This window comes from Pyrus communis, chromosome 9, assembly GCF_041283825.1.
Source record: "Pyrus communis isolate YQ-2024b chromosome 9, ASM4128382v1, whole genome shotgun sequence".
NCBI lineage: Eukaryota > Viridiplantae > Streptophyta > Magnoliopsida > Rosales > Rosaceae > Pyrus > Pyrus communis.
This window is the reverse complement of record NC_142573.1, coordinates 26,355,001-26,361,293: the sequence shown is the minus strand read 5'-3', so window position 1 is coordinate 26,361,293 and position 6,293 is coordinate 26,355,001. Positions and strand designations below refer to the sequence as shown.

General features: G+C 37.4%; 1 long non-coding RNA gene across 3 annotated transcripts; it reads left to right on the top strand.

The window, feature by feature from the left end:
* Positions 1 to 3,034: 3,034 nt before the first annotated feature.
* On the top strand, positions 3,035 to 4,736 carry LOC148694485 (uncharacterized). 3 transcript variants are annotated; one of them, XR_015966342.1, is made up of 5 exons: positions 3,035 to 3,460; positions 3,582 to 3,714; positions 4,057 to 4,147; positions 4,240 to 4,370; positions 4,698 to 4,736. It is a non-coding gene; the product is annotated as an uncharacterized LOC148694485 (long non-coding RNA). The 3 variants fall into 3 exon arrangements; XR_015966343.1 differs by having other exon boundaries at positions 3,036 to 3,460; positions 4,077 to 4,130; XR_015966341.1 differs by having other exon boundaries at positions 3,037 to 3,460; positions 4,057 to 4,130.
* Positions 4,737 to 6,293: the final 1,557 nt, after the last annotated feature.

The following is a 6,293-nucleotide window of genomic DNA, read 5'->3' as shown; positions in this document are numbered from 1 at the left end:
AAATACACCCCACTCATGTTTCAATGTTGATAGCCGCTTTCTTGCCTGCTCATCCTTGTCATCCATACCTTGATCAATTTGTCTGACCGTACAATCTCCATTACCTCCCTCAAAAAAAAAAAAAAAAAAAAAAAGAGAGGAAAAAAAAAAAAATCTGTTTCGATAAAGAACCAAAATTCACAGGTGCAACTTCTCCTTGTCAAAACTCGACCACGTCCATCTTTCTACAATGGAGGGGAGTAATTTTGAGAGCTTGAAGAAAAAGATTCTTATGCAAGTTATCTCACATTGGACTTGGGGTACAGAAATGAGGTGGATATTGAGCATAAAAAAACAATAAGATCATTGAGCAGACAAGAACACTTGTTACCGTAGGTGATGTTTTGGGAAGAAATGATTTGGACCTTGTGGGACTTCTCCGGGCACCGACTTGTAATTTACTTTGAGCAGACAAGAACACTTGTTACTGTAGGTGTTGCTTTATATTTCTTCCTCGAAGAGGTCAATTGGAAGCTTGCTGGCCCAAAACAATGAAGGAAGGAAGGAAAAAGCCATATACTACCTCAGTAGAATCCTTACTAAGCCCGAAGACTTGCGCCATATCTAGGATAGTCGGGGACATGGGGCCCATCCTGAAGTCAAAAGTGTTGGTGCCCAAGTTCCAAAAAAGGAGAGCGGTGGTCAATAATTTGGGCTTAGCAACCACGGTGGTCTTTGAAAGCATTATCATTTCATAGATACCATTGTTCATCCATTTCCTTTTAAAGATAGGCTCGAGCTCGTTTATCCACTTAACCTAGAATTTATCGTTCATTAGAAGGAAGCCGCGATGGTGGTTTAACCACTTGGATTAAGAAATACCTGACTCAGCCAGGAATGGGTTTGGAGTGAACCAATTGGCCATGGGCATGTTGGCCTCTACTGAGATTGGGACCTGAGAAATCCATGCGGGTCCCAATAAGTGCACCCCACCTTCTTCAAAGAAAAGTTCAAAATGTAGGCCTGCCCGAGGACGATGAAGGGCATTGAGCAAACGACGTAAAGTGGCAATACCCTAACCAAATTCATAAGAAGATCGGGTTTGAGTAGCTTTTGGGGCCATTGATTAAACTTGGAGGGAAATGAGAAGATTTAAAAAGGGAGCCGAGAACAAGAAAGGTCTTTGAGGACTCTGGGAATTCTGGGAAGTTATGAGGATTTCAGGGTTTAAAGCTGCTTAAGGGATTAAGAAAATTATGTAAGGAGTGGTTGATTAAGGACAGAGATCGTGGGTTAGTGTAAAAGACTCTAATAAGCACCAACTGCATTAAATGGCGCACGTACTGAGTAAAGACGTGCGGCAGGTGTTCAATCATTATTAGCGCTTCGGTTTGCAGGCTTAACAACTATTGAATGGGGCACTGTTTGGGTTAATATTTAACTTTGGGCTTCAAAGGAAGGAAGCCCAAAAGAGCTCAATAGAGGAGATTTTGCCCGAGGCCCAGAGTCAAGCCCGGATACCTGTCTCAAAATAATACGACGACTCGGCTCCCCATTAAATGCAAAGGTTAGGTGCTTACAAGAGAAGTGACAACCAATGGAAATCCACCTACTCTTGGCCCAAAAGCACTTTTCCAAATGGCAGAACATGTAAAAATGCTGATGACTCATTACCTTCTAGTTGTTTTCGGGCAAGAGCAGATGCACCATAGTCGGGCTAATTCGCCTATAAATAGGGGAAGAGGGCCCAGAGACAAGGAAACTCAACCAATCAAACAAACAAACATACAACTTGCCTCTCAGTCAAGCAAATACCCAGAAAGCTACGCTTTGTCCAGATTCTGCACCCTTTAGCCTTAGACTCCCCTTAGAAAGACATTTTTCATCTATGTAAAAGCTCTGCTAACTTTTTCAAATGTTGTAGTATCAATTCTCTTATGTAAACTTGTTTGACATTCATCCTTCTTCAGTACTCAACCTTTTGTAATTGCAAAAAGAAGAGATCGCAAGATATTTAACCTCGACCGATAAGGTGAAATCTTGTCCAACTCTCTTTGTATCGTCTTTCAATTCATAGATCTAGTGTTGTAATGTATTCCCTAGTATATATTCAAGTCATTTCCAGTCTCTTAATGATTCAAAGCTCCATCAGTTCTCAGATCTGGTTTCCTTAGTGGTTTTTACTGTCATCAGAAGATTAAAAGTGAACTAAACTGATGACTTAATCAGCTTTAGACTTCCACCCTCTAAGCATACAAGGTAAATGAAAGTTCTTGATCTCAAGGCATAGAAAAGAACTTAATGTTGACTTAACCCATCTACGACAATCCTTTAATAATAAGAAGTTAGAATAACTTAGGGTGCAAGTAATCAACTTAAACACACATGTTCTATATCTGCCATATTGAGATGGCAGTGGCACGCCTTTGCACCAGTTAGTTTTGATTGTGAGCCTCAATGCCTACACCTAAGGCCCCACAAAGGCACCTTTCAGAACTAACTGTGTCCTCCTCTTGCAGCATCCCGACAAGCAGGAGCCCGACAACCAACCAAAGTGCCAACTCCTCGGGGAGCTGTGTGCTTGAGCCAGGAACGCCCACCATCGAGATTTCCTGCCCGAACAAACTTGTTAGTGTTTTGTGGTAAAAGTGTGACTTGTATTTGGAGCTTTGTTCACTACATTTTCGGTATTGGTGTTTCGGAAATAATGCTAGTATGATTTCTGTAAACATTGATGCATTTGAACTGGTGCTTGTATGCACATGTCTACTAAAACTGCTTTGTACTAGAGAGTGCTTCTTATTATTTATTCTAAAATTGAGGAGCAATTGACTGTTCATTCCGCTATAGTCAATTGTTTGCCTCTTGATTTCATCTTATTTACAATAAAACCATGAGATTTGGGCCGGGTTTGAAGGGTATTTATTTGAACTCACAAGGGTAATTTTGTCCGGAGGGTTTAGGACGAATTACCCCTTCATTTCACCTTATTTGCAAGAAACCCATTACATGTGGACTAGGTTGGAAGGGCAATTTTGTCCTCTCGGTTTTGAGTGAATTCAGGGGTTGGCGTGTAGAGTTTCATTTGCTGTCCTTCAATGAGGGTTTTGGGGGATGGAAACTCTGACAGAGAGCGGAAGAAATATAGAGAGAGAGAGAGAGATGCCGATGGGAAGAGAGCGCAGGGGAGAGGTATGGGTGATGGATTTCAAAAGTGGGAAAGTGGGTTTTGTCTTCTCGGTTTTCACTGAATTCAGGGGTTGGCGTGTACAGTTTCATTTGCTGTCCTTCAATGAGGGTTTCGAGGGGAAGAAAGAACAATTGTGGGTTAAAGTCTTCATATTTGAAAGTTGAATCTCAGCCTTTGAAAGGCTTTGTGAACATGTCCTCGCGTGTGCAACAGCACTCTGCAGCTAGAACTTTTTTTTATTTTTCATTCGAATCGATTCGATTTTTTACCCAGAAAAGTTAGCGGTTACTGGTGAGTTTTTCCGCCTTTCTTAGCGTGGGTGTTTTAATTTTTTTTTTTTTTTTTTTTTGGTGGTTTAGGATTTGCAGATGGGTTTTGTGTTTAAGTTTGCTTTTTGTGATTTTGTTTGTAGGCTCGGATCCTCCTCTTCTTCTTCATCCAAACTTGTAGCCCCACCTTTGATTATTATCGACGGAAACACGACGGATTAAGGCGCAGCACCAATACTGTAACACTTAGGAGAAAAGAGGCCCAAACCCGCAAAGGTATTCTTTGTGTTTTTTATTTTTTATTTATTTTTATTGGTTCTGGGCTTTGAACTGTTTAGATGTTGAGAATAAGTTTTTCATTTTTTTTTCCGTTACTTTGTTTCTGGGTTCGCTCCAATTAAGACAATTAGGGAATGGGTGAATTTAAATTCTGGGATATCCCTTCAGGAAAATATAAGAATTTTTTATTTTTGTGAATATATTTGTATTGAATCACTGACCTCTTTTTTATTTAGCAGGGAAAAAGGGAATGATGTGATTGAATAAGGCAATATGGATGAATTTCTTTAGTTCTTGCTATGATAATCTATTATTTTACTCTTTCACTTTATTTTACAGATTCGTTTGAACACTTGCAGGAAGAAATAACGAGGCGGTTGAAGTGTAGTACGAAGGTTTACTTTGAAGCCAAGGTTAAGAAAAAAGAGTGGTTTGTACAGTAGCTAAGTAGATATAAGTGTATATCTCTGTCTATGTATTTGTATCATTTGTTTTGATTGTGATTCTTGGTTTTGCAATTAGGATTTTTGGAAGGAGGCTTCGATTCAATTATTGGAATAGATAATATTTATTGAAACTTCAATGGGTCAATAGAAGCTGGCTGCTTGCAAATGCAAGAACATCAGTATATATGCATTGGAATTTGTTGCGCTGTAAGTAGCTTTATAGGCATTCTATGCCATTGCCAATACATCAGTTTATATAGCAGCAAAATGATTATGAACATTGGAAAATCTAAAGTAACTTTAACTATTGTGCTTGGTTCTAAACTTTTCTAATCTTTGTCTATAAAAGTTAACAATTAGGCAGTGATTTCGATCGGGCATAAGTTATTTGCACCCCTTTTCCATCCTTACATAATTGAAGTGCTTTTAACTCTCTGAGGTTATGAGTTACAAGATCAAATTGTTGAATTTTTTCTTCCATCTGTGTTTCCTTTTTCAAAAACTGAAATTGTTCAACTATTTTATTTGTTGTAGGCGTGTGAAATTAGATAGATAAAGAATGGGAACTTACTACTCGAGAAATTACCAAGTGTTACATCCCGATAAAAATATAGCATTTGAACGTGTTGACTTTTTGAATCCCACTTTGAGCTTTTGGTTTATGCAGTCAAATATAAGAACTCAACTCAATGATGCATTGGCCAATCTCTTGCTGGGTTATAAAGGATTAATATATGAGTTTTCTCATAAAATCCTATAGTCCACTTTGTATCTTTGCTTGATGAAATTGTTTCTTATTAACTACTTTTTTTGTCCTTTTTTTTTTTGCCAAGGCTTTGTATCATGTGGACTTCAATTGGTGAGTATCACTTCGATGTTGATATAGTTTATTTTGTTGCCGAGGATATGAAGAAGTGGAAATGTACCTGATGGAATGAGAGTTTTGCTACTTAAGACAAAGAATGGTAACTTAGTTATTTCATTTGCTTTTTAGCTATTTCATTGCTCTGTACAATGCGTTTTAGTTTTTTCAACTCATAGATAGTTTAACCCATGATATGTCTTCACATCGTTCTTGGATATCATTAACTACTCCTTGCAAAAGGTGAAACTGAATATATACAACAATTTTCTATTTGTGCATCAATAGATTAATTTGACTAATTTAAAGAAATTGTTGCAATTTGGTATCAATTGTGTTCAGTTGTTTGGAAGCATGACTATTTCTGGATTTATCAAACACTTTGTAGATATTCCATGCATTTTTGCAGCTGGAATCTTTTGGTAAATACTTAACCTTTTAACCAAAGCCTATATATGCCAATTGGTTTTGTAAGTAGCATCAAATAATTAATTGCTTTTTTCTTGGTAAGTGCCTAAATGTTTACACTTTCAGTTTAACAGAAAATGATAAATTGAGACAAAGTTGGGACCTAATAAATCAATATTAGCAAACGCATAAACTTATTTCGTGATTATCACGATATTGTTTCAATATTCTACTTTTGCTTGCAATTCTGTTCTCTCTAGAACATTAAGGTGCATTTTTGGTTTTTAAGTTTCATAGCCAGATAACAACTATTTGATTGTGATCTCTCTGTGGGATTGGATATATAATTTAAAAATTCTGTTAATGTTAATTGTGATTCAATTGTTTTTTCAATCATGTAAGGAGATGCAATCTAAGTGACTGTAAAAGATGTCGACTATGCTTTGGTTGATCAAAAAATAGAAACTGCACTTCTGTATTATGAGAGAAAATAGAGAGCAATCTGTCTCAGTTTTGGAATGTACTGGAATAAAAAAAGCTTAACTCAAGGTGCTAACTTTGAATTTCCCCGAAATATCTTTTTTTTTTTATTAATTATTTAGACGTAGAAATTCTCCATGTTATTTTTATTAATTATTTATTTGGGAGTGAAGTGAAAATTTGTAAATGTGGATTTGTGTTTGTTTGCCCAGCTGCTATTTCAAAGCTGGAGGAGCCATTGTTGATTAATCCTAGGAAATATGAGGCTCTGTGGTGCTGGGAAATGCTTAAACTGCTTGCACATTATGCACTCCGGACCAGAATGAGGCAAAGGTTCCAAAAAGTGTTGTACTGCTTCCAGAAGGCTTTCAATGAGGTAC